This window comes from Streptopelia decaocto (genome assembly GCF_964273445.1).
Source record: "Streptopelia decaocto genome assembly, chromosome: 5".
In the NCBI taxonomy this organism is placed as follows: Eukaryota; Metazoa; Chordata; class Aves; order Columbiformes; family Columbidae; genus Streptopelia; species Streptopelia decaocto.
In genome coordinates, this window is record NC_138659.1 from 15,147,063 (window position 1) to 15,172,995 (window position 25,933).

A 25,933-nucleotide genomic window follows, 5' to 3' on the forward strand; every position below is an offset into this window, starting at 1 on the left:
ACAAGAATGAATTCCAAATATACTCATCATTGTTCAGATGGTTCTTAAATTCAGGCAATAAGGGCAAAACTGACTAAGGTCCCCTAGAATCACTAATTAAATGCCTAAAACTGCCAAGGAACTGTCCCTATAAAACCCACGAGAGGCTGATACTTGCAGGTGCAGTGAGCAAAATCTGTGTCTGATAATAAAAGCCAGAATTGCCACACAACCAGAATGGGACAGATGAAAAGGACAATGGGCAAAGAGGGAAACCACTTTGCTACCATTTACTGGCCCATCAATTCCAAGTTGCAGCCACTGGGGAGAGAAGCTGCTGGAAGTGACACAATTTATGCACTCAGCTGCTCTTCAGAGAAAGAACAATCTGTACAGAAATAAAGTCTCAAAGTCTCCAGTCACTTTCTACTGAAGAGCTGTCAATCAGCTCCTAAAGCTGCCTTTGTCAACACACTGGGATGCATCCTCCTTCCAACACTGTCGTGGTCATTTTTACTCATTTCACAGCTACGTAACGTAACAGTGTTCTACAACCTCATACACACACACTTTTAGTAAGAAATGCCATAGTTATAGACGGCAAACAGTTACTACTTCTCAAATCCTATCGTATGTAGAGCTGGGTTACCGCGAGTCTGTGAAAAGAAATTCAGAGATCTATGAATTTTTCTCTTATACTCGCCCTTCAGCCTGAAATTATCTCAGATAAAGTAACTTTTAATTCCCATTAGCAATTTTATTTCTCCTATTGTGTTGACCTTTCTATGCACATCACATCAAGATTAACTTTTATATATATACACACACACGATACTTACATGCTATAAAATACAGTTGTCTTGTCAAATGTAGCAACGTTCACTCACACATTTGTGATCACGATCTAACTACATTGCTGATGCTCACAGTGCATTATGCCTCAAGTCATCTGTAACTAGTAACTCAATACAACTCAACACATCCATGGCAACAGTGCGTACTGAAAACTGCTGTTTCCGAGTATGGTTCTCATTTATGCAAAGGTCCATTAACATGTTTTTACCAGCACTGAAGGGACTAAGCGCTAACCAACACAAATGATGAGTAACTTGTATTCAGATCTGCTGTGAAGTTTTTTTGCATTGCTCCTGTGGTGCAATATACCAGTTAGGACATTTACCTAAAATTTATGTAAGACTCAGAAAAGTTTTAGTTATAGAACTAACTGTCCATAATTCAGTATCGTTGCTGGCAGTCACAGGAAATAAAGGCTTAACAGATAAAAACAAAAACGTTGGAAAGCATTTGTTATTAGTCAGTTAAAATACAGTTTTCAGAAATCTCACGGAGTTCTAGGAACAGCAAATCCTCCTCAACTCAGATACATTACTCAGGTAGTCCAAAACTGAGAAACCTCAGCCACTTCTTTTGTGCACTGTCATGATGGTTGATTGTGCCCAGCCATAAATCCTACCTCTTTACTTTACCTCTCCTTCTTAGACTGCAGTATACTCTTGTGTTCTGTTTTCTTTGTCTGTTAGTCTTATTTTCCCTTTTTGAACCCATTCCGCTCTTTATTCACTTCTTCATGCATCCATTTTCTTTCTTCCTACCCATGTTTCCTTCCTTCTCTATCAAAAAAAATGAGAAGCCACATATGTTTCAACATCACTGTTCAGATCCACTGGTATAAACCAGTTATAAATTACCTTATTAACCACACTATATTATTCCTCACTTCTAGGAATGGTGGGAACAAATCTAATAGCAATGGTGAAGCATCCACTTCGCAAACATAAATGAAAGTCTTTAGACAAAACCACAATATATACACCCATATCTATTGCACATGTGTCTCAAGAAACAATTTCTAATTCTCATCATAATGAAGTCTATGTTCATTCTACAGGAGTATATTAAAAAAAAAGTGCAAATTCCAGTGATAGGTTAAAAGGCATTTTACAGGTCACTTGGTAAGTAAAACTAAGGTAAATGCAATATAGAGGCTATTATGCCAGTATACTAATAGAACTACTTGAAAGCACAAAGGTATGCAGGTAGATTGATGCTTAAATTTAAGTAATGACCTTTATAGTTATATTTATAAAAGAATCAAGAAAGAAATGTAAAATACGTGAAGTATGCTGGAGTTTTAGTCAGCCTTCATCATTTATACAAAAACACAGTATGAGATTCCTACAATCAATGCAATTTGATGTTTCAGTTAAGAGTCTGTTTCAGTATATATACTATTTAAAGCAATCTGTTAATAACATAACCTAAGAAGTGGGCTTTGCACATGCTTTCAAGTTCACCAAATAACACATCATTAAAATACCCGTTTTGAATTAACTAATATAACACTTGCAATGCCACTTTGTAACACGATGACTCTCTGCTGAACTATCAGACTGGTCATCAAACAGAAACAGCAGCCCTCCAAAAGGGTACAAATCTGATACATGTGGTTTTCTCTACAAAACACGAGCCCCAGAAGCAAGCTATGGCATAGATTTCTATTTCTGCTATTGCAGAACATGCAATTTCAAGACTCCTAGATAAATTTTTAAAAAATAGACACAGGGAATTTTCCTCTTACGTGATCTCAGTTCATACAAAATGTTCATTTATCTGCATTAGAGTGCAGATAGTGAATAAAAAATTACATTGACATGTTTGGTTTGCTGGGTATATTTTAACTGTGCAACTTTTGTGTCTCCTCCAGTCAGTATTCACAGTCTCAATAATACAAACAAGAAGAGGACTTACATACTGGTAAGTGTCCAGTTACTATCCCTTTCCAAGTATTGTATTTTTAATCAGATCTCCTACAGAAATTAAGATTATAGGATCATGTTGTTCACTTACTATTTTTTATGCTTATCTTAAAAAAAAAAAACACCTTCATGAAAATGAGTATCTGCACAGTAAAAACAAATCCAAATGACTGTGCTTCAAGGGAAAAGCAAGCTGCTATATGTATTTTTGGCAGTAACCTGCTGGGCAATCAATACCCACACAGCTCGGGAAAAAACAGAATTACGGTGTCATGTGAGAAAACAGGGGTTATTGTAGAGGAGGAAGGAAGGGAAGAGATACTAACGGGCAAAAAGGATTTAAATCTGCTGAAAAACAAGCTGATTGTAGAGCAATATGCTTACCAATAAAGTATGTCAAAGGACTTGGGTAGGTGGGTATAACATCAGATTCAGTTTACACTTTAGAACTCCTTCAACACATCTTCTAATTTGAAACAAAACACAGTTCTCTCCATCTCCAGATCTTGTAAGAATTTTCCCTTACAGTGTCTTTCACAAATTCTAAAGAGTTCTGGGTGGAAAATAAGTCCTAGCCATCAGAAACAGATCTGGATTTAGATTCCCACTGTTTCAGCTGGAGTGGTGGGATCTTTATCGCTGGAGCAGCACATCGAAATACTCAACCTAAGAGCCACTAAGCTCTTTTGAGCATCAGCCTAAGCAAACCCAGATTCTCTGTTCTCAGCCTTGCAAGACACCAGGCAACGTGCTCCCTGGATCGGTGATGTCCTCAAAAGACAGGTAAGCGTTACTCCTGTTCAACAGTTTGCTGAATTGACACGCATAAGGATCCAAGATACATGTTCTTGTCTTTCATATCATGCTTATTTGAGAAATGACCAGTACCAGACATCTGCCCCTCTTCTGCGATAGATAACTTGCCTTTCCTTCTGTAAAACACAAGCAGAAAAAGCAAACATGCTGCCTCTTCAGTCACCGCACTTCCCAATCCAGTGTAGAAACAAAACTGATTTGATTTTGGTTAAATTGATATGCAAAGCTCAGACCTTCAGAACTTGAAGAGGGAATACAAGTTGAATTCTGCCAGGAATGTTCAGCGGATGACTGGGGCAGGGATCACCTAGACCACCCCGCACAGATCACCAAATTCTACCTGAGAGATCCTGGACGTGAGGCACACCTGAAAGCAGAATGATGTCTGAGCAAAGCACACACCAGAGGAATCTGGATCACCAGAAACCAGGCCCCATATCCTACTCCTAATGACACCACTTAAACCTTCCTCTTAAAATCCAACAATTCAAAAAAATGAGAGAAAGAAAAAAAAAATCAATGCAGTTGAAGAAGAAAAGGGAAGATGTGAGAGAACAGTTTCATTGTCTGGGTTAGAAGAAATACAAGAAAGAAAAGTACAGTGAATAATAACTGAGAAACAAAAAACTTACAGATCGGAAAATATCTGCAATTTTTGTCGTGTAGAATCTCCCAAACTTCCAATAAACTGACTGGCCAACCAGTCAAGCAATAAATTTTATGCATATTCACATGATTTGCCAATTCTTCTTGAATTATAACTATATGCACTATAAATTCATAGTTTAAAGTGGTTTGGCCTTTATTTTAGTGATCCTAAATCAATCGTGTAGATCACACTTGGAGTGCAAATAGGTAAGTCAACATGTACGCTGAGTTCAAAGCAGAGATTTGACACTACAAAACTGAATCTGGAAACAGAAAAGCTCCTATAATAGTCAGTGTCATTCAAAGATAAAGAAGCTCTTATGTGATTTGGAAAGCTCTTTGATCTGCTTCTTACACTAAACATTGCCAACTCCTTTTAAGTTCATCATACAACTTTTTAGAAAAATGTACCAGAGTATGCTCCTCCGTTGATAAGCTTCTATGAATTTTCTAATGTATTTCACCCGTGTGACTTCTCCAAATAAAATTTTAAAGTGAGATACAAATGTTGTACTCAAAGCACATGTATAAAGACTGAGTTCTATTATTTATTTAAAAAGGCTTCAGTATGTCATAGAAGTAAACAAAAACTTTCTTATTAGAGTAATTCTAAGAATTGCAAGAATCCAGAAGTAAGGCTGGTAAGTATTACTGGGGCAGCTACAGCACTTCTGTAATTGATAGAGCACACATGAGTTAATGACATAAGTACGGCCTAATTTCAAATTACCACCTGACAGGAAACGACCTCTGGATTCTTCAAATGCTGGGAAGAGGGAAGGGTAAGTTCCTCCCAGCTACCGCCTCACCAACAATAAAACAGGCCCTGAATTTGAGACATATGCTAAACATTTTGCCTTTTTATACAGGTCCCAAATTGCTCCTTGGCAAAACCAAAGTACAAGAAGTCAACAAGTAAGACCTGCAATGAAACATTACCAGTAAGTTTAGTCATAATTTGGCAGATAGCATGTCTTTTCTAACTCTTTACCAGACAAGGGATTTTCTCAATACAAGCAAAGGCTAAAAACATTTCCAGCATCTCTGATCATGCCTAATTCCTCTGTCACTAATGAAGAATAGCTGGGGAAAAGTCCTAAAATACTTATCAAACTGAAATCTACGACACAGAACTATTTTCATACATAGAGAATAGTAGGAAAAAAAAACCCAACCAACCAAACAACAACAACAACAAAAAAAACAGTTCCAGCTTTGTCTACATTACGCTTCAGTGCTTCTTTTCTAACTACTGCAAACATCAGTTCAGGCAAGGACAAAAAGCAGGAAAACACCAGTGAAGACACACTGCAACACTATTTTGTGTACAAAGCCATACCCTAAACCAGGGTGGAGCATCACCATCTAAAGTATCAGTTGATGCATCAAGCCTCCAGTAGAAAGCTTTCCACCTTTGTTATTATGCTGGAATAAAACAGTAACAGAAATTCAGCAAAACAATTTTAAGAAAAAATATTATCTGGCAATACCGTTTCCAATCATAAAGTCCTACTGAACTTCAGTAGGCAATCAATCTCTTAATTCATCAGCCTTCCTGTTGATATTAAAAGGAGTGGGAGGGAAGTACAGAAAAGAGAAGCAAAATATATACTAGTAGCAAGCGGTACAATTCTTGACAGGAAAACCTCAACGATCCCAGAAGAGCACACTGGAATGGTCTGGGACCTCCAGCATATCCCCTTAAACAACTGATAATATGGTGACCGCACTGACTCGTCAGGTAGATTTGTAGCTTCAATTGCCATCAAAATATCAGAGATACACATAATATTAACATATAGAAAACAAGAGTAAGATATTTATATATTCTATATACAGCACAGAGACAGAATATAGAGGGTACAGCCATGAGCACTATCTGCAGATGACTCAATGTGAAGGTTCGTAATTGCTGCTCAGGAAAACAGAGACAAACAAAAAAAAACAATGCAAGTGGAAATCCAGCACTGAAGTCCACGGTTTAATTTGTCCAACACACATGGACACTGGGGATTGAATATGTGAAAAGTTTAATATATGGACACCAAAACTTCAAAACATAATATATGGTCAAAATGCCACACACTAACATTTCCAAATTATCATACTTTACATAGAAGCAAAACAACATTAAAGTTTCTTTAAGCTCTCTCCTCACTGGCTCTCATAACTAAGAAAACTATTGCCTTAGTTTATACTTAGACTGCAGATATCACACAAGGTACTCAGAGAGCATCCTAGCTCCACACCTTCTAAAATACAGAAAACCTACAGATCGTGATTCCACACCTGTTTCTCACATAGTTCTGTTAGAGCGAAAAGAAAGAAAAAAAAGTTTTAAACTATGTCTGTGCAAAATTCAATGGACTGGACTTGCTTCCTTGAGTCAGCTCCCACTTGAGCAGATCTGGATGAAAGAACATAGAACAATCAATCTACCCAGTGTTGTCAGCCACGAGCTCCTGGCCACGCACTGTTTGTCTTTAACCTATATTTTTAATTAATTAGATTTCTCTAGGAATGACCTTCAAAACAGTTAAGTGCCCCTTTTATAGATTTCACCTTTCAGCCTGTTTGATGCTGATGTACTAGTTGGTGGACTGTTATTTCTGAAAAATACGTATCAAGATTACACATTTCTACTTATCTCTTCTAGCAATACAATGGTATTCCAGTAATAAACAACAGTGGAAAGATTCAGTGAAAAAAATACATATAAATTCGCCTTAAAAGTATTTTTCCTATTCCACCTGTCTGCTATGGCAGTCTGAATAGCAGCATTCCTAAATATCCCAAACTCCACGTGTGTATGATGTAAAAGAGAGAAAAAAGCATCACAAGGCACATTCAGAAACAAATACCTGTCAAAGACAAAAGCACTGAGTGCAGCATTCCATTAATCCCAACAGAAAGTTCCCGGGATGTGCAATGTCTTGTAATTTTCTCTAGAAACTACCATTCAAATGAATGACATAGTTTAATTCCCTAGGTATGACACTCACACTCATACCTTCCCACAAAAACTAGCCAAGAATTACACTCATTAAGATTTAACAGGGCACCTTAAAAAAATCTACAAATGTTCAATGTCTAAAAAGAATCTTAATAGCTAAATTAAGAAAAAGAAATTGTGTTAGTTTCAATTAAGTGAAATCCAGCCAACCAAACAATAAGTAGGAAAGTACTTTATCTGTAAAAATAGAAACATTTATATCTCTAAAATAAAAAGCATTAGTATTTATTTTATATATATATATATTTGGTATTATGATAATGGTAATTTTTTTTATCACACTGTTTTTTCAGTGTGCTATTCTTTTGACAACTATATAGCATGTTTTGCTGTAGTCGCTAGTCAAATAGATTTGTATGAATATGTATCCTGAACTCCAATTTAAGTAGAAACTACTATGTCAATGAAAGATCCTTGATATATCTTTTAAAAGTTCCCACCCATTTACATTAATTGATGTAATTTTCCCAGTGTTGCAAGATGTAGCCGACACATAAAGCCAACACAGAAGTAAAGGCTGTTTCTGTCACCTAAAACTCAATAATTTAACTTACTTTCAGTCATTTACTCTTGACTATACTTTTGTTATCAATACAAACAGCTTTGCAAACTTTCAGTATTATTGTACCAACACATTTCTCAATGCCTCAGAAAAAGAACAGGAGAGAAACCAGCATGTTAGTTCACATTTCATTTCAAAGTTCAAGCCTCATAGAGAATCACAAATAGACCTCTAAAGCAGGCCATCTTGCAATTACTTTAGACACTTCAATCTCTATCACATCAGAAAAAATAAACAGTAGCCTTTATATAAAACTTTCAAAGTAGTCTATTAATTTACTGGTGTCTTCCAACAATGTTCTGGAAAAGATCCTTGATTCATCAGCACACAGACTAATTGTGCACTGAAACTATTACCCCTCACCTGATCTTCCGTCAATAAATTCACTTTTATTTGGCAGATTCTCAGCTTAGTGCATCAAAAAGATCTTTCTGATCACTAATACACGAATACACAACTTCTTCCCAAAATCTATTTGATTTCAGACAACTTGTATTCAAAAGTAAAGCTTCACTTTAATCCTTTTGCGAAACAATTTCCAGGTAATTTTTTATAGGCAGCCTGGAAAACTAGCGAGCTATTTTCTGCTCAAGTTTGCACAGCTAGTGGACAGGCAGCAACAGACATGAAAAGCTTATCACTCTTCGGCCACAAGTTTTTAATACTGCATCTTTGTTCAGTCTCTACCTTTGTTCCCTGAGACAATCACAGCCAAACTGAAAAAAAAAAACCAAACACACAAAAAACCACCAAAAAACGTATTTCATCTCAGCCTTAGCCCCAGGCCTCAGATCCCAAAATGTGTGTTTGAAAGTATTTAATCCCCAGTCTAATAACTGACTCAAAGCTAGCACACAAAAAGAGCACTCGATATCAGGACTCAGCACGGCACTTTTGGGGTGTTTTTCTTCCTGTTTCACACAGTAAAGAAGGCACCATAAAGCAATGGACAACTAGAGAATCAATCACAATCTGCCAGAACATGGTGACTTGTTAGGGGTAGAGCAGGGCTTGAATAGAGGGAGGCTTGCTTAGAGATTTTTGAGCCTTATTCAGCTTCCATTTCAGATTCCCCAAACCTCTGAAGAGATCTTTAATTTTGTCACTCTTGGGTCAAGGAGATTGTTCTTCTCGTTTTAGATCACATGCCGTAACTTCATAAAAAGAAGTGCACTGCTGCATTCAGGCAGTAACAAAGGATTTTGGTGTCATTTCAACCACTGAAGGTGTATCTAAAATCTGAATTTGTTCCATGCAATCCAAAATGGTCCACTAATAAAAGTTAATTACAATGTCTTAAAACATTGTCTAGTCAGTAAAATGCTGCCCAAAGAAAATAAAAGCTTTTATTCAAGTGGAGCATCTTTTTTTCTATTATTTTACTTGTTTATACAGGGCCCCTTCCAGTTTTGCATTCAGCCTGGACTGAAATATTGAGGGTAGTGTTATTGAGGAATTCTGATCTAATGCAAACACACTTAATGAAAAGATTGCCGGAATTTGAGTTCCATATCCAGTCAGCTTCTAATGAAAATAACTGAATGAAAGTAAGCGTAAAAATTAAACCCTACAGAAAAACCTCTGTCACAAAATGATCAGGAATATCTTGTCCATAAATAAACAAGATATTTAGCAGGAAAACATAAGATCTATCAATTCCCATCTGATACTTGTTTCTCAGTCTGGTTAACAAGAGAAAAACGGTTCTTCAGCCACCCTCCATCATATGCACCTACTTAACCGTAGCATTTACGAGCAAGTAACTAACCCACCCCTGCAAAAAACTCTGACATGCCAAGAGTGCCAGTTATTCTTAGAGTGAGCCGTGACCACAGTTCCACGTAATTAGAGATGTTATAAAACGCATCCCGCCCGCTCGCCCCATCCCCCCCCAGCACCACCACCATTGCAGGAGTGACTTGTTACACATCGCGATGAGCAAGTAACATTCCCTGCCCGGGGAGGAGAGCGGAGATCAGGCCATAAAAAGGGCACGACATGCAAACAGGAATCCTCCCCGGGCCGGGCCGGCCGCCAGAGCCGCCCGCGGGCTCCGGGTGCCCGGGAACAGCCTCGCCTTGCCCCGCACCGGCACACGGGGGGTCCCGGGGGAGCCCCGATGGATGGCGGCGAGAGCTCTTTCCCCTTCTGCGGCGCTGGGAGGAAGGTGCCCCGGCCGCGTCCCCGCTCCAGGCACCCGCAGGCGGAGGGGAATGGCGGGGAGGGGGCTCGCAGGACCGGCCTCGCCGACGGGGAGGGCTGAGGGGCGATCGTAGCCTCTCCCCTGGGCGGCGTGCGGGGGACAAGGGCGGCGGGGTGAGGGGTCACGCCGAGCCCCCAGGACCGCAGCCGGGGTGGTGTCGGCGACACGGCGGCTCCGCTGAGGCGTCCGAGCCCTCCCCGCCCGCCCGCGGGGCCTCGCTCCGGGCGGCAGGGGCCTGGGGAGGGGGATACCCCGGCCTCCTGGGCCTGGGGGCGGAGGGCTGGGCGCCGCTCACTCACCTCGGGAGGCAGCAGGCGCCGCCGGGTCTGCATGGCGAGGGAGATCCCCCGGGGCCGCGCTCCACCGCCGCTTCTCGCTGCCGGGCGGGCCCCGCAGCCCCGCGAGCGCTGGAGAGGCCGGCGCCCGCCCTCGCCGCCTGCCAGCCGGGCTCGCTCGCTGGCTCCGCGGCCGAGGCCGCCGCAGCTGCCGGCAGCCAGCGCCCCCTGGCCGGCCCCAGAGGCAGCGCACGGCACTGCGGCACCGCCGGGGAGGCAGTGCGGAGCCTGCCGCACCCCCGCCCCGCGGCGTGGGGGGCCGGGCAGGCCGCGCAGCCACCTCCGGCCCGGCCGCCTACCGCCGGGAGTCAGGGGCGGAAAGCAGGAGTCGCCCGGCACAGGGGGACGCACCGCAGCGCCGAAGAGAGAGCCTGACCGCTCGGCCCTCCCAGCCCGGGGTCCCGCCGAGCCTGCGGGCCAGCAGCGCGGCCCCGCGGCCAGGGCCTCCCGCCCACACACACGGAGGGCGGCACCGGGAGACGCCGCAACTCAGCGGCGGACAGCCCGGCAAAGGGGCTGCGGGAGGCGCTGCCCACGCCGCGGGAAGGCACCTATCACTGCCCGGGCACCGCGCGGGACACGGACGGCCGCACAGCCCCGGGGGTGCGCCCTGCGCCGGGAGCGGTACCCGCAACCGGCTGCAACTGCACCTACACACAGAAGGACTCGCGACTGGGAGCCATTCATGTTTTATGTCGCGGGACACCATTCCCCGCCTGGCTGCAGAGACTCGGGAACTTGAGGAAATGTCACTTTCCTCCCTACTACTTGCGGCGGTGCTGCGCGACCGACGGGGCGAGGGGTGTGAAGGGTCCCGCCAGCCCCGGGCTGCCGTACGCGGCTCCAGCGCGCACAGCCGCCCCCTCCCGGGCGCAGGGCAGCGGCCCCACCGGCGCCTCACGCCCACCTCATGCCCGGCCCCGCCCGCGGCCTCAGCCTTCCCGCGCGACCGCTGCCGGCCTCCCCTTCCCCTCACACACCCCGGCTCGGCTCCCCCTCAGGAACCGCTCACCCCGCGCTGGGGGAAGAGCTGCCCTCCCCTCACCTTCGGACAGCGCTCTGGCCTCCTCAGAGCCGCGGCAGAGCGCCATGTCACCCCTAGAAGGGAGGGAAAGGCGAGCGTGGTGCTGCTAAGGCAGTTGTAGCGCCATTCCCGCTCCTCAGGGCTTCGCGCTTGCAGGCTGTCGCTTTCCACCAGGTTAGGCTTCTCTATTAACTTGGTGCATGTGGCAGTGAATACGGTGTAATGAGCTCCGGTGATAAAATCTAGGCCTCCTTGCTCCAGGAGCGTCAGCCCATCCCACTTGAAATGAAAGGGAAGCACTTAATGTTTATTCATTGATTCCGGTAGAACTATGTGCTTTTCAAGCAGAAAATACAAGGTACTCCCAATCAACTGAATCATCAATCCATAAGCAAAGAGCTGAGGAGATAAAAAATGCTAATCAATCATAGCTGGTAGTAGCACGTTAATGGAGATGGAATTTATTTTCTCCCATAAAGTGTTCCCGGTTAACCTCAACTTGCTATCTCTTTAGCAATTAGTGGTGTCATGCTTGTAAAGCACAGATGACAAGTTCAGATCAGTCCAGTACACAATTACTATCCTCAAAACAATTCTCATGAGACACCTCAGACTACTAAACACACAGTATGCCTGACAAGCAAAAAGGAAATAAATTAAAGGGCGAGCAACGGTAACACTTCATGCCCTCTGGCCAAATGCATGCAAGCACATGGGTTCGCCATCTACATATGTCTCACAGAGGCATATCACTGCTGTAATTTTGTTTTTTAACTGCTCTGCATACAGCCGTTCATTTGAATGTTTTCTCACCAAACACTGAGAGTTTTTACCTGAAGGATATCATAGTTGGCTGTTTTGCAAGAAGACCATCTCATGGAAACATTCAAAAAAGGAGTTAGGAGTGATGGGAAACATCTCTATGAGTTAAGGTGATAGGACATGGTCTCATTCCCTGTCCTCTCTTGGTACTTGTCTGTATCTGGGATGCCACATGACTGTTCCCAATGAAGATGTATCCAGAGGGGCAGGAACTCCGCAAAACTCAAGTTGCTGCTCTGGGCAGTTGTGGTGCCAGACACCTGAGCTTAAAGCAGGGAGATTGTCCGTCCTGTGTTCTCAGTGTGCTCCCTCTGCTAGTGTCCAAATGGGAAACATTTGGGAATGGATAGTAAGAAACACTATAAACAAACCAAATCAATGATTTCAATCCCAAGCACCAGCCAGGCTGTAAGACATAAACCATGACTTGGTACAGTCAGTGCAAGTGTCATTTACAAATTTTCAAAAAATTATCTTCAGGTCTTCCATGTACTTCAGCCTCACATCAGTGAGCTCTACAGCATTGTGATAAGAAATCAAACCTAATAGTACCCCACATGACAGCACAGACATTTACTATTGCATTTATCACCACTTTTCCCAGTCTTTTACCATCTTTGCCCAGCTCTTTATGAGAAGGTATCAAGGAAGAGGCAGGAAGGAGACCGTATGGAAGAGGACACTCCAACTTGCAAGAGGCAGGCAACTGGAAAATGGGTGAGAAGACCACGGTTAGAAAGGTGAGGGGGAGCTACGAGATGCCCTGGTTGATGGGGACAGCAGGGAGTTACATGGTCAATACAATGATGCGTATGTACACTGGGAGCTAGGAGTTAGAGGCAATTGGTACAACATTCAAAATGATACAAGAGTAATCTATGAACAACAGAGTTCAGGACAAATAGGATTTTTAACTACCTGGTGAAACCTGCAGAAATGTGGGGAAAAAGGAAGCTTATTAATGGCTTCAGCCTGTTACTAGATGGAAACAGTAGAACTGTTAATGATAATGTAGGAAAGGCGGAAGAGCTCAACAACTATTTCTGGTCTGTATTTGGGGAAGAGCCAGATGATATACAAATATTATATGAAGATGATGAAATACATTCCATTACAACAGGCACTGAGGAAGATGTTAAACAGAAGCTAATAAAGCTGGGCATCAGCAGGTCTAGGTAACTCGCATCCAAAAGTTTTAAAAGCACTGGCACAGAGTATCTTTAGACCATTAACGTTGATTTTCAATAAATCTTGGAACACCGTTAAAGTTCCACAGGACTGGATGAAATATTGTACCAATATTTTTAAAGGGTAAACAAGGTGACCAGGGTAATTATGACCTGCCAGCCTGACAAGAATTCTGGGTAATATAATGGAACATTATCTACATTACTTGATTAAAAAATAATTAAAGGATGGAAACACAATAAATGCAAATTGATGTGGAAAATAAATCTTGCCAAAATAATTTGATTTTTTAATGGCATTGCAGATTTGGTTGATCAAGGTAAGCAGGTCTGCAAAATATGTGTTTTGTTAACTTGCAGTATTTTAATTAAGAAGCCAGAATGATACAGACTCATCACAGCACATATTAAATGTTCGAGTTCTACCTAACTGACATTTGCAAAGTAGCTAAATAAGAAGTCATCATCAAATAACATGTTTCTGGGTCCTATAGCAATTAGTTCTACACCATAATGTGTTGATAGTAATGGCTCTAAGGAAAGCATAAAATCATCACTTACAAAGTTTGAAAGTGATGTAAGCACCAGGGATTGATAAATAACAAGTCCTGATGTAAAGTATCTGAGCCAGCTTGTTAATAAGTAATATGCATTTCTGTACAGCCAAATGAAAAACATGCATCAAAGAATAAAGACCATGATTGTAGGATGAGAAAATCTGTGCTCTGACAACTTAGTGCTCAAAAACCTCGAGAGTTATCACATAGAAGAAAGTGAGCAGGTGGTGTGTTGCTGTGGCCAAGGCTAATGCAATCCTTGGTTTTATAATCAGGAGAATATATAAATATGTCTTTATTTATTTTTCTGGTACTATCCCAACTGTTCCTGAAGTCTGATATCCAAATCCCTTAATTCCTTAATAGAAGCTGAAAAATCAGTGGTTCAGAAAAGAGCAATAAGAATTATTTAGATTGAAAGTGAAAATGTTCAGTCTATTTGAGTGTCAAAAAAAGAAGGTAAAGGGGTGCCTCCATCACAGGTTTTAAGTACTTCCAAAATTCAGTGACTGTATGCTAAAGGCAGATGTGTTCACCTTCCTGGTGAAGTCTTCTACCAGTGAAGGTAAATTAATTACTGAGACACTTTAAGGAAGGAACAAGTTAGATATTCCAGCACTGGAAATGTCAAAATCAGGAGCTTTCAAAAATTATATTTTAGGACAAGCAGGAGTTCAGTCCTTTAATTCTGTTGCCCATGAGATACAACCCTGTGACAACAGCTGTGGATGCTGGTTACTAGTCTATGCAGAAGTCAATGTCCTTGGGCACTAAGTAACAACCTGTCATCCCTTTCAGCATCATCTGACACGGATCATGTGTTCCTCAGCACATGATGGAGCAGCCCTGCGGATGGCCATGTTTACGCGGGTTGAAGGGTTGGGTGGACAAGTTCACAGAAGGCAAATCCTTTGAAGCATATTGCACACCAAGACAGCATTTCTCACTCAAGAACTCTGAGAGACATACACTGCTGCAAGCTGGGAGGTTACTCCTGACAAGTGTGACTCTACAATTATCCTGCTACTAAAATCTTCCTCTGGCATCTGGTCCCAGCCACTGTCATAGGCAGGTTTCTCATCTTGCTCTTGCCAAACAGTCTCTCAGGTCCATACCAAAGCTGACCCACCTCTGATTGATGAACAGTGGAGTGGGAGCTTTTGTGGGAGCAAATAATAGATGCTTGATAATAGGCTTGATAATAGGTGAGGCTTTGGACCTCTCCAGAATCTGGCATTGATTAAAACATTTTGGAGTCTCCTGGTCTGAACTGGTGTCATCAAACAATTATGAAACCTGTCAGCAAAATGTTAATTGCTTTCCCAGTGTAGTTCCTGATATGAACACTCAGCCTTTTACTGATATGCAAGATCTCCAGTAGAAAAGTCTCGTGCTGTGAACCTCAGCGTCCAAACCTCTTGGGTGACTCAAACTTTTAGTCACAGTTCCATGGAATAAAATACTGGTTTTTTTCCGTACGGTTGTTAGTAACCACTTGCATGTCACACCGACAGAAACAATGCTCTAAATGTTAATTCCTATCACCACTGCTAGTAAAGTGCTTAGTGATCATTTAACCAGTTTCTGTTGTAAAAAAAAAAAAAAACTCTTCCAAAGACACCAGCAATGAACATTATTACAATGTCGTGATTTTGCCCTCTACTGGCTGAGTGATTAGTCCAGCTCCTGTGGTGTCTGACTTAATACATCTTTATTACTTCATCAACCTTGAATCTTTGATTTTTCTAAATTTTGTGCAGGTGTCATCCATTTTACTCAAGTACTACCTGCATCAGAACAATGTGAATCAATACAAATGCTCAGCTAAATATCATCACAATCCTATATTAAGGTTAACTCGGTATTTAGTGAGTCATACTATAAAGCCACTAATACATGGCCACTTAATTAATCTATGATGCATTTTCCACCAGATATGACTTAATCTCTAGAAAAGAAAAATACCTGCTAGGTCGCCATGCTGTTGGATGGATCCATTTAGAGTCATTCCATGCTGAATATGTATTCTGATTTTGCCCAGTTTAAATTTTAAACATGCCATGTATTCTTAGGAGTGAAAAAACAAAATGATGTCATTTAATCCTCTCCAATGGTAAGTTCACATAGGTTGTGCATTTAAAAGGGGGCATAACTTCTTTTACTGTCTATGTCAACTACATCTTGAAACATCCATCGCTTTTATCTCCATATTCTAGACATATTTTAAAGCCCAGAGGCTTTAAAAGATCTGTGTCTGTATCTCTGCTAAACTTCTATATGAGCTTGAGCAAGAGCTTTGGACTTTAATTGCATCTTGATTTTTAGTTTTTCTCTCCCTCTGGCACCCATTTTAGCTTATTAGCCCAAACTTCATAAGAAAACAACACTTATTCAATTAAATTGCTTGTCTTCTCCTTTCTCCTTCCCTTATCTTTAGGATCTCTTGGCCAGTTTCTGCCACAGCTGAAAATGTGGTGAAAGGAAGTTAAGTTCTTGCAAGTTTTATGGCAATTCGCGGCCAGACACAGAGAGGGCGAGCTAAAGCAAGTCCAACTCAGTTGGTATGATACATATTCAGCGCGGCAGCAGCCAGTTTGTGAATCATTGGGTGCTCTGGCTGCTCAGGAGATACACACACACTGCTGTGTTACTCCCAGCATATGTTGTTTCAGCCTGGGAGCATTGTAGGGAATGTGGAAGTAGAGATCACTGCGTTAGGAGGGTCATCATGGACATGGTAGGGCTCAGGGTTTTGGCAAGGAAGAGGTCAGAGTGCAAAGAAACAAATCCATGCACAAACAAGAGCTATTTTCCTAATTCTCAGAGGGTGACTTTTCAAGGGTTGTCATTTGGACTCTGTATTTGAGACAGAGATGTGATCCTTGGGTAATTTGATAACCTCTGCTAAGCAAGAAGTCACATTACAGGATTTAGTAGTCCTTGTTAACAAGAAAACAATAAACATTTGGATCATTTCATTCTTATTGTTTATTTTGCTATTAATCTGTATTTGGAAGCCCTGGTAATGCTTAAGTACCTTTCTAATTACATTCCTGGTCTGGCTGGAAGCTGGAAATGCCTTTAGTGAATACCCATGGGGTTTGAGTATTTGTGAGGGTGTTCCAGATGAACATGTCTGTGCTCAGCAACAAAAAACCCGCCAGGATTTGGAATCGGGAGAAACAGGTTCAACTCTCTAGCTGTTTGCTGAGTGACATTTAACCCATCTGATCCTCTGTGTGTGTGTGTACAGTAGAAGTAGTTATATTTACAGCATGAGTAAGTATTGCATGAGACCTTCTGAAGGTCTGTGAAACCAGAGAGTCTCCTATGAAAAGTGTTATGATGATGATTACGTGAAAAACTGTCATTTGGAAGATATGAAATTATCACTTAAATATGTGCTTTCTGGTTCACTGAAACAAAAGACTTTTGAGATCCAAAAATGAATAGGAGTTTGAAAGATTAGCTCCATCTAGAGAGCTTAATCTTCCTAAAATGCTGAGAAATATGCATTTTCCATTTGAAGATCTAAAAGTTGAGACCTGTTAGTCTCCCTGTAAAGATTAAGGAACCTGCTCCATATTCCTCAAAAATGTGTTTAAGAGCTTGGACTGGAATCATAGAACTCCTGATTTTACATCCTATCCCATGTATAATGGGATATCACTTGGCTGTGATGATATTGATTTCCTCAATCATACAAAATCTTCCATCTTTCAAAGATGATAGTACTCCATGATTAACGCTGAAGCCGTGCCAGAGGATGGTGGAAGACAGGAGAATTGAGATTCTAATTGTTTGGATAAAAGTCATAATTCATGCCAGTTTGGTTTAAAAAAATCTGCCTTAAGTATGATATATTGATGAGGCAGGAGGGACCAGCACAAGTCAAAGTTTCTAGAAATAAGTTTCTGAGCTGTTGATAGCCCTTTCTAAAAAGCCATGTGCACTTTCCCAATGTATCATGGCCAATAGGAAGCAGAAGGGTAAAGAACAGGTGATTCTTAAACTGAGATTCTCCAAAACTAGACCAGATATGAGCCTACAAGAGAGCTTACAAGCTCATGAAGTAGGTCTACATAATAACAGTCTCAAGCATTTGTGTGGGCTTCACTGAACGTACTTAGTGCTTAACACACTCTCTCGTAAAGGCAAGACTTATTCAACATGCTGGCTGAGAACAAACCCCATCAGACACTTCAGAAAGGAATTCCACCAGCAAACTCCAGCACAGAGGATGTTTTGTGGAGGATTTTTGAATGACTCTTTTTGTGAACCGAAACCCACTCCCCTTGAATGTCAACGCTTCAGATGCAAGGAAAGCTCTAGGAACAAAGCAATTTTAAAGAAATCAAACCCTACAATTCAAACTTGATTTTAAATAGTACAAAAGTATTTCAAACTGAAAAATCATATAAACATCGGTATTATTAAATAAACCATTATTAAGAATGTTGAAATGGTAACTTTTGATGTGAGTTTCATCTGTTTCTTTAACATGACTATATTCTATGACCAAAAACGTTGTCAGATTTTTTTACAAATTCAGTCTACAAATTAAATAAATCAGTACATTGTTGGACTGATCTATTATAAAGGAACATTCACATTTTCTACAGAAAAATCTAATCCTTTTTAAGTCCTGTTTAAATCTGTGTGATATCTTGTAACAGTGAGTTCCATGCACCAATTGTGGTACTTTAAAAGTATTTTCCTTCATCAAATGTAAATACAACATAGTGCCCTTTTTTTCTCCTATAGGAACAATCATTTTTATTTTCTCAATTTAATCCTCTATCCTGTTTATTTTCACTATGTTCCTTCTGATTCATCTTTGTTCTGCAAAAATTATGACATTTTCAATTTCTCTGTAAATCACAAGTTTCTCTGCATCTTTATACAGTGTCATTTTCTGCTCCTAGATCCTCAGTTGTATCTTCATGGCCAGGCTGAGGGCTTTGGCCAGAGCTCAGAGGGCCCTGTCACCTGTTAGAGAAGCACCATCATAGCATTGGTGGCACTGCCCTCTCTTGCAGGGAGAACAGTTACACCACAGCAAGCAGAGCTATCCACACGTGCACTAGACCAGCTGAAAAATCAGTGTTTCTTCTTGGATGGTCAAACCTAGAAGCTAGCACATCCTGCTGGAACAGTGCCGGCTTTAAATTGCTTTTGTCAAAAGCATTTAACATTCTGGAAATCCACCTTAAATATAAGAAAAACAATACTGTGACGGTGCCACAAGTTGCCTAGAGAGATTGTGGAGGTTCCATCCTTGGAGATACTCAAAATGCCACTGGACATGGTCCTGGGCAACCTGCTCCAGCTGACCCTGCTTGAGCAGGGGTTAGAAACCTCCAGAGATCCCTTCCCACCTCAACCATTCTGTGATTTCTTACCTCAACTAACCTGTGATTTAGGTGTGAGAGGCACCTAAACATAAATTGAAGACCAAGGTGGGAACAGAAAAAATAAGCAGGTTAAGGTCAGAAACTACTACTTCTGACTTTTTGTATAGCGTATGCTGTTAGAGCAGCTCCAAACTGTGACACATCCCATCTCTGTGGGATGGCTTTACAGACATCAGTGCGGAGCACTGGGGCCCTGAGAGAGTGTACTACAATATAATTTATTCTCGATACCTTCCTCCATCACCAGTTCCTCCAGATCTGCAGGTCTGTGAACCTGAGGGACGAGAGACAAAGCTGCTGGTCTCGGTAGGAGACGGGAGGACACAGAGGGAAGGAGTTGAGCGAGTCCTAGGGCACAGGAAGGCAGAGAATAAGGGGCAGCAGGAACAGGGAGAGCACATGTCTCACATGGAGCTCAGAGCTTCTGGTTGAGGTAGGAAATAGATTTCAGAAAAAGTCTTCAACCCACACGTAAAGTTGCCAACATGTCTATGCACATGCAGTTACGTATTTCCAGTATGGCTGGTTTTGTTGTTTGAGGGGCTTTTTTGGGGATGTAAGTAAACAGAAGTATAAACCTTTATCTGTAATATATTTTTTCTTTCAATGTTTATGTGAAGTGTTTGATCTAATATGTATATATTAATTTATTCTTCAGGTCTTTCTGGATTCAAAGGAAGAGCTGGGTTTTCTTTAGAAAGGAACTGAGACTTACTTGAAAGGAAGCAGTGGATGTTGTTGGCTCATTGTTATCTTAAGCATTTCCCTTCTTTGTTGTGCTGGAGATAAATGAATAACTGCTATGCATGGACATACATGACTCTCAAGCTCCAGTTCATGGTTTTTGTAATTAAATCATTCAATGCATCACAGAGTCAAACTCCAGCAAAAGGGATTTTATTCTTGAAGGAATCCAGCAGGCACTACTTTTGCAGCACAGTCTTGGGTTATCTGCTGTTGTCACATTGATCTTTTCCACTCTGCTTCTTAATGACAGTGGCTGTGATGGGCATCAAAACCACCACCTTTTGTGCACACAATTTTTTTAAGTGAAGTCTTTTAAAGAGGAAAGGCTCACAGATCTGTGCTGCAGATGCAAGTACATCTTCCTCTTCTTTTGAACAATTTAGAAATTTGTTGCTTAAGTTCAACCACACTTGAAAGAAGTGACTGATGACTATTGCAGGAGAAAGTTGCAAGTGACTGTCACTGGTGTGGCACAGCAGCATCGGCAGCCACTGTAGTGCTTTTAGCAGCAGGTGGCTTGTTGGTCACCCATGCATAAGTATGGAGTTCTTTGTGTGGTCATTTCTCCCCTATCAGAACCAGCACAGGACCCATATCTCAGGGGAGGGTGCAACAGAGGGCAGGTAGAGAAGAAGATGGTTAAAAAACATGGGCTCCTCCTCCTTTCATTAGCTCTTCAAACAGTGAAACCTTCCACATGCACATACAGAGATTTGTTTAAGTACACCCTAAAGTATTCAAAGTATTAACAAAAACCCAAAGCATCTTGTTAATTTCAAATGCTTCTCCACCCACATTCTTCATTGAATTAAAGGATATCCTACACACGCTTTTGTTTCACTTATTCCCTGAAGATCATTTCGTTGCACACCAAGCAAGGATCTTCAGCATATTCATAGTAACATCTCAGTCACGGCATTCAGCATTATGATGGCTCAAGGGATATTATTAAAGGACTGAAGAGATGAATAGACGGCAAATTTCCCCAGGGCAGCACATCAGAAAACGGGCATCAAAAGAACCTGGCTCAAAATGCACTGGGTATTACTGGCTTCTGGCAAATCCCACTCTTTTCTGAACAGTAACACCATCATCCTGGAATACTTCCATAAAACTGTGTTTGCTTACCCAGTAAAAGCACTCCCATTTCAACACCCTCTCCTCTACTTGAAGACAGCATAATCTTCATTAATCAAAAATATCCTGGGCCAAGTTCAAATCCAGTCTTACTCATTAGCAATACCCCAGAACAAACATGGCAGAGGCTCTATAGCCAACAAAATTACTCTTGTTTTCTCCAGTTGTTTTTCACAAACCCAACTGGATTGCCCTAGAAACCCTGTAGATCTCTGAATGTGTATCTCTTACAGGACATGCGGGTTGTCACACATTACACATCATCTTCCCAGACCCCAACAGGATGACAGGTCACAGTCTAAGACAGGAAATTTTTAAAATTTCCATTTCCTCTTTTACCAAGAAGAGGTTGGAATTTATTTTCTTAAAGCTTTTTCAAACCATGAACAATCCTTGAGTAGGCACTGAGGACAGAGAAGCACATATACTGACATGACATCACCCCCTGAATTATTATGCTGGGATATAAAAATAGTTTGAAAAGCAGCATGGCCAAAATTATCATATCATTTAATTACAACCTACTTTCATGACAGGCCGTCAGTTAATTAAGAGTGTCAAAATGCTGAATTGCCTCCAGCTTCTACATGCTTTACAAATGACATGGAAGTCTTCTTTTTAAATAGCAACAGCTTAACTGAAAATCTAAAGCCCATAGTGATACACTTTGAAAAATGAGGCAGTCAGCTGTACTGACATGAAGTTTCCCACACCATAAATTCACTGGGGAAGACAGTTACAATCCATTTAATTTGCTCTCTGAAGATCATATTCACATGATGACTTTTTTGTGGGTTCAAAACTATTTTTCTGAAATTGATATAATTTAAAAAGAGCTATAAAAAAGAAGCCTTAGGTGACTGTGGTCTGTGCAGCTATGCCCATGGCCTGGCTCTGTCCCTGGCACCTTTCCTCCAGGCTGCTACAATACAGGAAAAGTCTTAAAGAAAAGGTGGGTTTTTTTCTTCAAAAATAAGTAACACATATGACACCAGAGAAAAATCTTTGTAGATAATAGTTGGATAAACCTGGGAAATTATGGAATTGTTTTACCCATTTATCATACCTGGCACTGAATCCTTTATTCTCTTTACAGGACAGTCTTTTTGAAGAAATGATTTTGTATAAATTATATAAGGTAACAGTTTGATATAAATTGTAGTAAAGAAGAAGAATACAGCGGAGAGGAGACTGGATAGAAAACTCACACTTGAACCGACCATCAAAGGATAAGAACATTGCCCAAAAGTGGAATTAAGCCAAACATCTTGAAACTGAAATGAAAACAGCAGGGTCACTCTCCCTCATTCTTTCTTTGATGATGAGAAATGGTCCTTCTACTGGACAGCCAGAAAGAGAAGTTTGGGGTTTTTTCCTCAAGAGAAGGGAGTGCCTCACACTGGAAAATCTGATGAGCAAATATCTCCCCCTATAGTTTACAAAAAGTTGAGCATCTTAATACTACTAATGAGGAAGAAAATCCTGTTTCTTGGCTGAATAATGAAACCAAACTAAAACTGAGCTAGAACTTTATGTGATATGGCAACATGAAAATGCATTCCTCAAGGAGAATGCCTGAATCAAAAAGGGTAAGGCTGCAAGAAAGCAATCTGAGAACTCAGCAGAATTGTGGCAGGCTCATGGCTTCATGATCATGGCAGTGTCCGGGTGATTAACAAATTAGGGGTTGGAAAGAATGAGAAGCTGAATTTCAAGATAATTTAGGTGTGGGACTACGGGGAGGTCATTAGGCCTGTAATTTATGCAACAGGCAGGGGACTTCAAACACTAGAAAGAAATGAACAAGCTTTCTAAGCTGAGCTCAAAGTGCTCTTTATTACTAAAGACTTCAATCAAGAAAATACTTGAGTTCGGTAAAAACGCCATTTAGTGTAACAGGCCATGAAAATGAAAGCTGCCTAGTAAACAAAAGTGCTTCACTTTGCCAGGATGAGAAATCTCTCACAGCAATTTTCACAAAATGGTGACTGTTCAGCAATTTTACGTCTGTTTCAAAGGGAGTAGGTGTCGGATGGATCCTGTTAGCAGTGTCCTCTCATGCTAGAACACTACTGCTATTTCTATAGGAAACCCTGAGCCCTGTAAATGCACTTTACTGCCATTTCCAATTACTGAAAACCATTAATTTGACTATACCTTAAATGACAACTTCCACAGGAAAAGGGCCATCTTTGATTTTACAGAAAACAGCATTAACAAGGAGTTATGATGATGCAATATTAATTGCACGCTGTGTTCTCCCATGAGCACTTACCTTGAGCATTTGACAACCCTTGAGATTCAAACATCAACCCATTAGTGGCCGGACTGGCACTGGCTATACCCATCACCGCAAATGGTGGAAAATACTCCATCCCTTGCAACTGCACAGGTTCAGCAAATGCTTCAGACTGTGCCAGCCTCCTTGTTCACAAAAACATACCTAAAATTCCTATTTGCCAGGTGTGGTGTTGAACTGGATGAGTCTGGAATCCTTCAAGTATTGACATACTGACACTAAATCAAAGAAAAATTGAGTGAAAGGAGCAATAACATCACTGGTGTTATGTAAAGATCTCTTTGCGGTATACAAGTCACCTCATTATTCCAGGCAGGTTGTGCTCTCTTTCCCAACAGCTCATTTCTCTTTCACAAGCACATAGAAGGAAACAAAAACAACAAAAAAAGCCAGACACATGCTCATCTTGATCATGTCATGTCACCAGTGACTGCAAACAGGGAATCATTTGGTCTCACTGTCACTGACAAAACCCACTGCTAAATCCCATGGAAGCGTACACATGTAGAGAGACAGGGTCATGAGCATACACGCTCCTTCTGCCTGTCCTATGACCTTGATGGCTCTGCTTAAACCTTCCTGTCCTCCCAGGAATGTCTGGACTTCACAGCAGTGTGGCAACTCCCTGCTCAAGCAAAAGGACAGCGCTTCACTGGGTGTAATTGAGCCTGTGAAAAAAAACACGCTTATTTATGCCTTACTAAATCACATGATTGAGATTTTGTAGAGTGCTATGAGTCAGAGCACTTGGGAAGCCCTGATCATCTCAATGAGAGATGTCTGTAAGTTGTTCAGGTTGGTAACTGTGCTGGTTTTAGCTGGGATAGTTTATTTTCTTCATCATAGCTAGTATGGGGCCATGTTTTAGATTTGTGATGAAAACAGTGTTAATAACACAGGAAAGTTTTAATTACTGCCAAAGAAGAGGGGGAAATCCAGAGCGACATTTGTGTTCCCAAGTAACCGTTACGTGTGATGGAACCCACCTGTCCTGGAGATGGCTGAACACCTGCTTGCCCATGGGAAACGCTGAATGAATCCCTTGGTTTGCTTCGCTTGTGTGTGCAGCTCTTGCTTTACCTATTAAACTGTCTTTAGCTCAACCCATGAGTTTTCTCTCTCTTCTGATTCTCTCCCCCATCCCACCGGGGATGAGTGAGCAAGCAGCTGTGCAGGGCTTAATGGCCCACTGGGGTTAAACCACAACAGCAAGTCACTAGTCAGTCAGCTGAATGTTTTGAGTTTGCTAAAAAAGGTTGGTAACCCATTTCAGACTGTCAGAACCCTTTCAAAACAATTTTGACCGCAATACAGGATTAAACACAATGTTAGCCAACAGAATAGGGCACAGTAAATAATAGCACATCAGCAGGAAGTTGCTTCCTTGAGAGGAGGAAGAAAAAAAACAAGTTATTTGACATCTATCCTTTATCTTGGTTTTACGAAATCAAGGAGATGCTCTGAGTATAAAGCCTGCAGATATTTTTGCTTTAACAGGATTACTTAACCATGGTGGTAAGAACTGTTAAAGCTTGTTTTTATTGTGCAAATAGATAATACATGTAATACCTCCCACAGCAATTCTTCAAGGGACTGCTTACAAGGGTAAGGCTAATTAAGGACAAGTGTTTAATCACCTGTCTTATCTCAGCTTACATAAGAGTTAACATACAAGGGCAAAAACTGAACCAAGGCACATCTCAGACAAATTTTAACACAGATGAACATCTGAGCAGAAAACATAACAAAAAGTATTTCTCATCATGTTTATTCAATACAAGTGAACTCTTGTTCACTTGTTCTTTCCTGACAAATACTGGCCATCCTGAACCATAACGAACCAGAGGGCCCAAGCAGTTTGAAAGTATTAGCGAACTGTGACATCAGGCAGCCCAAGTTCAACAGCACTGTTTCTCCAACAATACAACAGCTGTAGAGAAAGGAAGATGACAAAACTAGCAGTCACAAAGGAACGTGTACTTGGTATACATTCCCGATAGTACTGTGAGCCATTGGGGATATGGGGGGGATAAGACATCCAAGTCTTTTATTACAGCTTACTGCAAACTCATGGAGTGCTTGTGCAGATTAAAACCATAAAGAGTGTATGTATTTTTCATGCAAAAGTTTCCATCAGTTAAGATGTGAGTGATATATCTCTGCTCGCTCCCAAAGAACAAGCAATCCTGTTCAAAGAAGTCACCAAGTTCTCAGTGACCCAGACTGCACTATAAAAACCCTCTGTAATTTAACAAAATCACCAGAACAAACACACCGCTAGAAACGAGAGCTAGATTACCCCTCCAATTTGACTATAACCTTTAAAAGAAAAAGAGCAGATGGAATATTTTTATGGAAAACCCATTTCAAGGTTCTCAGGAGAACTGAGCTGGAAAATCACTGTGTAATGGAA

General features: G+C 41.3%; 1 protein-coding gene across 3 annotated transcripts in view; it reads right to left on the bottom strand.

Moving 5' to 3' along the window:
- The window catches only part of ZFYVE9 (zinc finger FYVE-type containing 9), a 60,192-nt gene extending 49,706 nt beyond the window's left edge, over window positions 1-10,486 (bottom strand). For all 3 annotated transcript variants that reach the window (XR_014184196.1, XM_082054055.1, XM_082054053.1), the window contains exon 1: window positions 10,298-10,486. The gene's annotated coding sequence lies outside the window, so the exon portion shown is untranslated. The remainder of the gene's footprint in view (window positions 1-10,297) is intronic.
- Window positions 10,487-25,933: the final 15,447 nt, after the last annotated feature.